This window comes from Gossypium hirsutum, chromosome A09, assembly GCF_007990345.1.
Source record: "Gossypium hirsutum isolate 1008001.06 chromosome A09, Gossypium_hirsutum_v2.1, whole genome shotgun sequence".
In the NCBI taxonomy this organism is placed as follows: domain Eukaryota; kingdom Viridiplantae; phylum Streptophyta; class Magnoliopsida; order Malvales; family Malvaceae; genus Gossypium; species Gossypium hirsutum.
This window is the reverse complement of record NC_053432.1, coordinates 68,844,944-68,856,299: the sequence shown is the minus strand read 5'-3', so window position 1 is coordinate 68,856,299 and position 11,356 is coordinate 68,844,944. Positions and strand designations below refer to the sequence as shown.

Genomic DNA, 11,356 nt, shown 5'->3' with positions numbered 1-11,356 from the left:
GACTTGAGGCACATTCCATCTTCCATGCGGTAAGTGTACAATTACACTAGAGGACATAGCTCTACAACTCGATTTACCAGTGGATGGACCAGTCGTTACGGGGTCAATGGTTGTTCCCCGTAAAGAATGCCTTTTCGAGTCATTTTTGGGGAAGGTGGCGAACAAGTTCAAGGTGGCTGAATAGATATGAAGTGGTTGGAAAATAATTTCAAAAAACCTCTTAAGGACGAGACCAACGTTATCAAAGAAAAATACACCTGAGCATTCATCCTGAGGTTAATCGAGGGCATTCTAATGCCTGATAAATCTCAAAAATTGGTACACATAATGTGGCTACTACACCTAATCGATTTCAAAAAATGCAGAAAACTAAGTTGGGGATTAACCGTGTTGGTTACATTGTACCGAGAATTGTGTCAGACGACAAAACTAGATAAGATGTCAATTGGTGGTTATCTACTTCTGCTACAGTCATAGGCGTAGTGGCGGCTACCATTTCTATGTCCTCAAGTGAATGACCGTTATACGTTCCCATTAGTGATAAGTTAAAACTTATTTAATAATAATATGTAGTTAACATAGTAAATGTTGTTTATTTATTATATGTTTGAATTAACATATTGCTTGAATAGGTGGAATCATTAGCTAAGTTATGTGGGACTACCGGAGCAGCTTGATGATGATTGCTATTAGATCAACACATGAAAGTCAAGGTTACTTATTGATTTTTTTCAAACCTATAAAAATTACGTAATGATTTGAAATTTAGAATTTTATACATAACAAAATTTATAATTGTGCAATATAGTTTGAATTGATGTCAAAGGCCAATCCAGATATCATAGAATCTGTCCTGCCCAAATTTTTGCTCATTTGGAGTCTTTGGGACTTGAAGGTGCCATTGATAGTTTACGCGACGGTGTAGATGCACAAATTGGATCGACTGATGTGGCAGTTCGGGTGGAGGCAAAAATTATGTTGCCACCGCGAGACATGAAAACACTCCACAAGCTTGATCTGTGGGGGAAAACTGACAAAAATTTGCGAGATTACCACAAGGAGTGCATCGATGTTTTTGATCGTAAGATGAAATTTTTACCCATTCGTGAGCCTTTTTTCTCATTGACACGTCAACCTATTTAGAGTACATGCCATATCTATTGTCGATGGAGGTGAGGAGGAGGTAACTTCGTTTGAATATGCCACGACGACCGCCCCAACAAATGTCATTGATGTCTGTACCACATCCCGATCGATTCCCTCTATATATTCTTATTCCTTTCACTAACCCCATATTTTATTCACAAGCACCACATTATGCACCACCGCAGCACCCTACATCTACACCTCCTATAGGTACGTATTTTAGGACACCTCTATCCCCAACATATTACACCCCGAAGCTGAAACATGTACCAACACCAATGGCAACACCAATGCCGTCATCAATTCCAGTATCAATGCCAATATATCTAGGTTTTGCGACATTATACGGTTATTCTCCATTAGTGTCACAAACACCAATCACACCATTGTTTTATCGAAGTGTGTCATCTTCGTAACTACATTCTAATGGAATGGAGAACACACGATGAGAGGCTAGGATGACACCGCATTCAAGCACGGAGAAAGGCAATGGAGACGAAGACAAGACGGGGTTGAAGATAAAGATAAAGATGAGGGTCGAGGTGAAGATGAAGAAGATGAGAAAAATGATCATTACCAAGAGGAGGAGTTGGCACCCTAACTTATACATAGAAATCCTACTCGCAACCGTCAGCCACTACCTTGTGGCACATATTCGGCTCGACAACACCGATGATATATTTCTTATTTAATTTTTGTGATGTAAATATAAATGATATAAATAAAAAATGATCATTTTTTTATATTTCTGTTGCAAGTCATAATTGTCTTTGTTAAGTTTTAATTTATTTTGTACGTAATTTTCCATATATAATATTTGATATGAAATATGCAACAGTTTGAAAGTCAGTGGTGTCGAAAAATGACGTTTTAAGACCTCATTTCTGTAAATCAGGGCCGTAAAAGTTTTTACTAAATAATTACATAGTTATATAGTAGGCGAATTGAACTTTGGATAGGTGCTTTTATCGAACTAGTGATTAATTAAGGTACAGAGACCAAATAGTAAAAATAGTAAAAGTTCAATCTCTAGAGAAATTGTAATTAATACTTGAAGTAGCAGCTAAAGTAAGAAATTTTCTATTATATGAATGTTAACAGATAGTGGCAAATACAAATGAAATACAAAAAAAATGAATGAACATATTTTTTAGAAAAAAATAGAAGCATTGTAATCAATTTCTGTACAAAACAATATGTTAGCAACGTTGAAGCCTTAATGTATCCCTCAATATGGAACATGTTGCCTTTGTTTGCCCTGGGTTTCTTACCATTTGCATTAAAAGTTTGCCAAAAGTGCTCTGACCCCGAGATTCTCGGATAAGATTTGAAGCACATTTTGAATATATTTGATGAAAACGTTGGTCTTACGACACATTTTCGACCACGGGGATTTTTTTCCTTTGTAATATCACCCCTCCCCCTTGCCTATAATAGGGGGCTCCCCCTCTAGACTCCATCATCCCCACCAGCTCCCCCTCTAGACTCCATCATCCCCACCATCCCTCTACTTTACAATATTTCTCTCTATCGATTTTCTTCCCTACTTCAGTGTTAAAAATTTTCGTCACTAATAAAATTTTTGGTTTAAGGTATTCTTGAGTCATTGGTGATGCGATATCACTCCGAAATGCACACATTTTATATATCCTACTGAGATGAAACCATTACCTCTGAAACCTATCCTGTAGAAGTCAAGTTCTAGGGTTATTTTGTTTTATATGGTCACGGGTGGAAGTCTATGTAGAGGTCTCAATCGACGACTGTTACGTAGTCATGGATCAGAGTATTACGAGGGAGCCAGTTGATGGTCGTTACGCGGGCACGAGCTCAAACTTTTCAAATACCTGGAGGTGTTGCCTTATAAATACCATAAAAAAGTTTAAGGGAATTTTCTCCATTTCCACGCAGTAGTTATCTTTAACCTTCCTTTTTATCTGAAGATCGGCATCGCTGTAGATGCAAGAAGACTTTCAAGCGAGCAATGGCTATGATGTTGGAGTAAAGGTGATACTCTTTTCGGGGCGACAACAGTTGTTGTTATTAAAAAACCCATTAATAACTACAATTGCTATCGTGCCGACTTGAGTTTGACCTCTATGTCGGTGGAACATCCACTCTCTGCTTGAGAGCCCTCTTGTGTCCATCTTGATGTCAGCCTTTGAATAAGAATGAAATGTTAAAGATACCGACTGCCTAGAAATAGAGAAAAAAATTACATTAATTATACCGAAAATCCCTCCATTTTTTTCCTATGATTATATCCTCAATCTTATGTATAATATATATAAGGCATCATTTGCGGGTATCCAAAAAGCTTGAACTTGTGACTGCATAACGACTGTCAATTGGTCCCCAATTATAGTCAATCCCATGACCGCATCATGGTAGCCGACTGGGACCTCTACTTAGACTTCGACCAGTGACCGTATCAAGCACTGTCACCCTGAAACCCGACTTCTACAAGATGAGTTTCTGAGGTAATGATCCTATCCTGGCATAACATATGAAATGTATGTGTTTTGAGACGAGTTATCGCATTCCCGACCTCTCAAATCTACTTATAAACTTTTGCCCTAACCCTAACCCTAACAAAATTAAAAAAAAAAGCCAAAGAGAGAGAGTGAAATTGGATGCGCTTTGTACACAATTAACAAAAAAGTGCGTCTAACTAGATACGTTTTTCTTACCACCTTTACAGAAAATGTGAAAGTTTGTCTAGCTCTTATTAAAAAAGTACATATACACCTAAATTAACCCTAAAACTGATTCTAGTTAATTATAGAAATGAGGGAACAAAAGAGGCTTGTGGGGTTTGGCAGTGGGTGCGATTGTTCCCACTATGATAAACCTTTTCAATTTTAACGCAACAATGAGTATTACAATTTGGGGCTATATGGAAAAGTGGAAAGGACATCTACACTGCCACTAAGGTGACTTCTTCTTCCATGTTATTATGGTTTTCTAATAATTATAAAACTTTTCTATTCAATTATAAAAATATAATATCATTTTTAGTATTAAATAAATAATAAAATATTAAGTATGGTAGTTATTTATTTCATCTCTTAATCCACTCCCAAAACTAGAATATATTTTATAACAAGACTTATCTAAAAGAACCTAAAATACTTATGAATATGATGTCTTTATATTAAAATATTATTATCTGATAAGGCTTTGGCATTGGGTTCACAGCTTCCTTTTACCTGTCTGTCTAAACATATGGAATACATGATATATAAAACCTTAGCATTAACGCTCTATCCTTGAGAATCAGCCCCATCTCTCTAGTATGAAGAACATGAAATTTTATTTATTTGCGCGGCTAAACATCAATTAACATTTCTCTTTAATAAGAAGCGCCATACTGGTAGTGGTAAGTGCATGTTGGGTGGAGACTGGTGGCATGCTTTAGCTAGTGGAATCGTACATCGATTTCACATCAAACACGATTTTAATTCTTCTCTTTTTAAGATTTGTATTGCCTATATACTATAGTCATCCCTTGTCTTCTACTTGAAAGTTGAGATTTTTCATCACCAATAATTTTCCTAGACAGCCGCCCAAGGCTACATAAATATCGTTGAACACATTCTTTTCTCCTTTAGACATGTCACCCTCTACGGCCCCCGCCCTGGCACACAAAATACTCATACATCAACCCCATTTTCTCTTCCAGAGTCTCCCAACTGAACATATTCCACCACTTTTGGTAGCACTCATAATTTTCACCCCAAAAGAGAAGAATCTAGTCTCATGGCTTCCCTGCATCTCCTCTCTCTAAACCACCCCAAATTCACCCTACATGCTGCTTCTTTTCAGTTAGGTCCCTTAAAAAAAACAAGTTGAATCAGAAAAGCAACAATCTTAACTTCCAAAAGAGCATCAAATGTTCAACATCCTTGTCAAGTTTAAGCCCAGAGGTAGAGGAGGAATGTTTGGCTTTAGAAGAAGAGGACGAGCGGCCACTTTCCGAAATCTGGAAGGAAATTCAAGGGTGCCACGACTGGGATGGGCTGCTGGACCCCATGAACTCCCATCTCCGCCGCGAAATCATCCGCTACGGTGAATTTGCTCAAGCATGCTACGACTCTTTCGACTTCGATCCTCACTCCAAGTACTGCGGTTCATGCAAATATCAAGGAGCCCGTTTCTTCGAAAAGCTTGGGATGGCCGACTGTGGCTACCAAATCAGCAGGTACCTCTACGCCACCTCCGACATTAACCTCCCAAACTTCTACCAGAAATCAAAGCTAAGCAGTGTGTGGAGCACCCATGCAAACTGGATGGGCTACGTCGCCGTATGCACCGATGAAGACGAGATCAAACGGTTAGGAAGACGCGATATTGTTGTTTCTTGGAGAGGAACTGTTACGTATCTTGAATGGATTTATGATCTGAAGGACATCCTACACTCACCAAATTTCACCAACGACCCTTCCATTAAAATGGAGTTAGGGTTTTATGACTTGTACACCAAGAAAGAGGACACTTGCAACTTTTGCTCCTTCTCGGCTCGTGAACAAGTGTTAGCTGAAATTAAAAGGCTTCTCGACTACTACGATGGTGAAGAGATTAGTATTACAATTACAGGGCATAGTCTTGGGGCAGCTTTGGCTATAATAACAGCTTATGATATTGCAGAGTTGGGAGTTAACATTGTAAATGATGGAAGGGTTACCCCTAAAATACCGATTACACTGTACTCTTTTGGTGGCCCTCGAGTGGAGTTCAAGGAAAGGTGTGAAGAGCTAGGAGTTAAGGTACTTAGAGTGATAAATATTCACGATAAAGTACCGACAGTTCCGGAGATTTTCGCCAATGAAAAGCTTCAATTTCAAAAGTATTTGGAAGAGACGGTATCTTTTCCATGGAGTTACGCACATGTCGGTGTTGAACTGACATTGGATCACACCCATAGCCCGTTTCTGAAACCCGCAGGCGACCTCGGTTGCGCACACAATCTCGAGGCTCATTTACACTTACTTGACGGATACCATGGAAAAGGGCGACGGTTCTGCTTGTCTAACAAGAGGGACATTGCGCTTGTTAACAAGGACAGCAACTTCTTGAAGAAAGAGTACGGGGTGCCACCGCACTGGCGCCAGGACGAGAACAAAGGGATGGTAAAAAACAACGACGGGCGTTGGGTTTTGCCGGAGCGGCCGAGATGGAGGCTCATCCACATGACATCTCCCACCACCTTAACAAAATACTAAAGATTGCTACCGGTTCTTCTCAACTCAAACAAGCACAATAATAAAGTTATGTTAACTAGTAATTAAATACCTAATTACCTTTCTCACTGTTAGTTGTTTTTCGTTTTTCTTTCTTTCTATAACTAATTTTTAATATTATATGCATTACACCTAATTTTACGTATTTAATTTATTGTAAAGTAATACTAAACATAATTAAAATTTATTAATTTATTTAAGAATTCAAATGCTAAAATAATAAATTTAAAATCACATTTTAATGTACAATCATATAATTAATAGAAAACAACATTTTTCGTAATAATAATTAATCTATGCTATCATCATTCAATTAATGTAGTGCTAATAAAAAAATTTCAATCATTACTAATCTATTTTATGGTGTAAATTTCAATTTTTTTTCTTACTTAATAGTTCGTACATAATATATAATTAATATATTTATAATAGATTAGATTATACAAATTTATTGTTTATAAAACTTTTTACAGAAAATATGAAGTCGCTTATTATGTACATAATTAAATTTTGTTTTTTTTAATTAACAAAAGTAATTTTATTTTTTGTTAATATAAACATAATATAAAGTAATTTTTATCTAATTTAATAAAAAATATTATTTATTATATAAATCATTGAATAAGAGTTTTTTAATAGAATCATAATTCTTATTTTTAAGTATTTTTTATCAAGTAAATTTATTTAACCAAATATTTTAGTAAAATTAACATTATTATTTATAAATTTGATAAATATTATAAATAATAAAAAAATTTAAAATGGTAAATTCAGTAATATAACGAACAAAAAATAATATATTATCAGTTTAAAATTTTATCAAGACTATACTAACTTATTAGTTCACATGCATTACATATTTAACTATTTTAAGTTAACTAATTATATATTATAAATCATCAATTAATTTTATTTATTTAATGATATCTTTTTATTCCATGAAATATAAAAGAATTAAAATATTTTATAGTAAAATATTACTTATCAAGTCTTAATTTAATTAGTAAGTGTTAATTTATCTAATCTATTTTTTATATTTATATATAATTTTTAGTTGTTATTAATAATTAATTAATATTATAGGAATACAATACTCTATTATATAAAAATAATATATATGTATAACTAACATGATTTTATCTATTATAAATGTAACACCCTTAACCCGTATCCTTCGCCGGAATAAGGTTACAGAGCATTACCAAAATTTTACAGATCAAATATATATATTTCATAACATTTAACATTCATATCAGAAATCATTCATAATGAATTATATTGTCCTTCAAATTAGCCCTCAATGCCCAAAATATGCGTTACAAACAAGTAGGGACTAAACTAGGTACTTAGAGAATTTTTCGCGAATTTTTAAAAATTTTTCCTAGATGCAGGGTATACACGCCTGTAACACCCCTAACCCGTATCTGTCGTTAGAATAGGGTTTTGAAGCATTACCAGAACTTTCATAATATTTTACAAATAATTTATGTAAATTACTATTTATTAATCGAAATCATTCAAAACGTTCCTTAATTGGACCCTCGAGGCCCAATACAAGTATTAGAATCGAGTCAGGACTTAATCAGGAACTCTAGGAATTTTTCGCGACATTTCAAAAAATTTCCAAGGTGCAGGGCTCACACACCCGTGTGGTCCAAGGGACACGCCCGTGTGACCTTAAGACACGCCAGTGCTACAGGCCGTGTTTGACCCCGTGTAACTCTCTGACTTGTGCACATGGTCATGCCACACGCCCGTGTGCTAGGCCATGTGGTTAATTAATTCTTTTCAAAATTAGGTGCAGGTTTCACACAGCCAAGACACACGCCCCTGTTCTAGGTCGTGTAGCACACACGGTTGAGACACACGCTGGTGTCTCTGTCTGTGTGCTCAATTCTGAGCATTTTGTTTCTCAAAATTAAGGTGCAAGGGACACACGACCTAACTACACGCCCACGTTACCAGGCTGTGTGTCACACACGGTCTAGACACACGCCCATGTGTCTGCCCGTGTAGACAAAATAAAGTTATTTTCTAGCCTCATTTGTCACCCAAATTTACCATTTTCCTGCACTAAAACATACATCCAAATACTAACCAATTCAAGCATTCAAATTAAGCAAATTCTATCATTCAACAGGGCATATCATTACATGTGATGATGATTCACTTAACTAACTAAAATCACGACAAAAGCAAGCGCACCTATCGAATAGTAGCATAGTTATGGTGAGTCGGGGATATTGTATCCACGAGAACTAAAAGTACTAGTAATTACTATCTTTTTATTTTCTAGCCTATAAATTGAAGGGTTGTTTTTAATCTAAAATTAAACTAATTACTAAAGACTCGACAGAGAATGAATTGGGAAAATATTCGAAAAAAACCAATGATAAAGACGATACCCAAGAAAAAATCCACCTAGACTTCACTTATTATTCTGAATCTGAGTTAAATGATTTATTCACTTGCCTTGATCCGTAGAAATCTATAAATTATATTAATATCTCTTTCGAACGTAAAAATAATTGACTCTAGGTTGATTAATTAAAATCTCTTTCTAATTGAAACCCCTATTGTCACATTAACTCGATCTATGGATTCCCCTATTAGATTTGACTCTAATCCGGTAGATTTATGTCGTCCTATTTCTAGGATTGCATGCAACTCCACTCAATTATGCCAGATCTACTCTTAAACATGGACTTTTGCTCTACTGAAATAAGCACATTAATCATGAATTAATATCCTGAAAACATTAACACATGAAGTAAGTACACATAATTGAGATCAAGAACAAATATTTATCATGTAGCTTAGAAGAATCAAATAATAATATTCACCATAGGTTTCATCTTCCCTAGGTATCTAGGGAATTTAGTTCATAATTTGGGAAGAAAACATCTCAAAATTAGGAAAATACCTAGACATAAAGAACCCAAAAAATTCTAGAGAAATTGAATAGAGATCTTTGATGACGTCACGAACTAACTAAAATACAACAAAAGCAAGCGCACCTATCGAATAGTAGTATAGTTATGGTGAGTTAGTAATATCGTATCCATAAGGACTAAAAGTATTAGTAATTACTATCTCATTGTTATCTAGCTTATAAATTGAAGGGATTGTTTTAAAATCTAAATTTAACTAAACTAATTACTAAGCGACAAAGAGAGAATTGGGAAAATAACCGAAGAAAACTTATGAGATAGACAATACCCAAGAAAGAATCCACCTAGACTTCACTTATTATTCTAAATTTGAATTAAACGATTTATTCATTTGACTTGATCCGTAGACATCCCTAAATTATATTAATATCTCTTTCGAGAGTAAAAATAATTGATTCTAGGTTGATTAATTGAAATCTCTTTCTAATTAAAACCCCTATCGTCACATTAATTCGATCTATATATTCCCCTATTAGATTTGACTCTAATCCGGTAGATTTATGTCGTTCTATTTCTAAGATTACATGCAACTCCACTCAATTATGCAAGATCTACTCTTAGACAGAGACTTTTGCTCCACTGAATAAGCACATCAATCATGAATTAATATTCTGAAAACATTAAACATGAAGATAAGTAAACATAATTGAGATCAAGAACAAATATTTATCGTGTAATTCAGAAAAATCAAATAATAAGATCTATCATAGGTTTCATCTTCCTTAAGTATTTAGGGAATTTAGTTCATACTTGGAAAGGAAAACATATCAAAAATAGGAAAACAATAAAACATAAAGAAACCCAAAAACTTCTAAAAGAATTGAATAGAGATCTTCAGTCTTGAAGGAGGTCCTCCTTCTGAGTTGAGTCCGTCTGCGTTCTTCGAGTAATTTCTACGTTCTACTTTGCTTGTCTCCTTAGGTCCTCTTCTAGTGTGCATTTATAGACTTTAGGATGCTCAGAAACCCTAAAAATTGGCTTTTTTTCACGTGTTTGGGAAACAAGGAGCGATATTGACACAGACCGGCACATGAGTGTGTGGCCAGCCCGTGTGGGAATGGCCAACCTGTGTGGGAATGGCCAGGCCGTGTGGATCTTGGAAGTAGCTCGTTTTGTCCGATTTTGGCCTGTTTTCTACTTCTTTTGCTCCCCTATGCTCTCCTAAGTATAGAAACATGAAATTAAAGGATTATGAGTATCAAATTCGCTAAATTATATAATAAATCATCCAAAAACACATCAAGAATGGGATTAAAACATGTTACTTTTATGGTTTATCAACATGCATATATGTTTTATAATCTTACCTTGGTATATTCCACATGTTAGGCATAATTTGAAGAATCACTTAACATATATTTAGCTACCATAGTATGACTTGTAAAGTATATCAAAACAACCATTACTAGCCATTCCAATGGCTAGATTACAAACATCATTTTTAAGCCACTAATGGTTAAGTTGCCCTATACATGCCATTATACCAAAATGATTTTACTAAGTATACCCAAAATAAGCTAGTTGATAGTGTGACGATACTCTAATGATTTCCAACCTTTGCGAGCTTCCGAGCACTATAAAACAGGAGAAAAATAAAACAAGGTAAGCATTACATGCTTAGTAAGTTCATATAACAGAAACTAAACTTACCAATCCCATTTATTAAATCTAAGCATACAATATCATGTTTTCCATCTATTAGCAAAATTGCCTAAACACATGCATTCAATCAAAAATGTTAGTCTCCAAAATTTTCATATCAATCAAGTAAACATAGATGAGCTCTTCATACTATTTTCCTTCAACACATCATTCATTTCATTCCATAATTCTCTTATCATGCCAAGAGGTTTTGTGCCCGTTGAGTCATTGAAATTTCGATGCATACTCTAGTGGTACACTCAAGGCGTACGATTCAATAATCCATCAATTTCTTATTCAAGGGTACCCATTAGGGTACTTAATCAATGAACACACTCTCGAGCCACATACCGTATAACAGGATTACCAGTCCAGGCT

The 11,356-nt window shown here is 35.1% G+C and overlaps 1 pseudogene; it reads left to right on the top strand.

Moving 5' to 3' along the window:
- The first annotated feature begins 1,604 nt into the window (after positions 1–1,604).
- On the top strand, positions 1,605–6,522 carry LOC107890081 (phospholipase A1-Igamma3, chloroplastic-like; annotated as a pseudogene).
- The last annotated feature ends 4,834 nt before the right edge of the window (positions 6,523–11,356 follow it).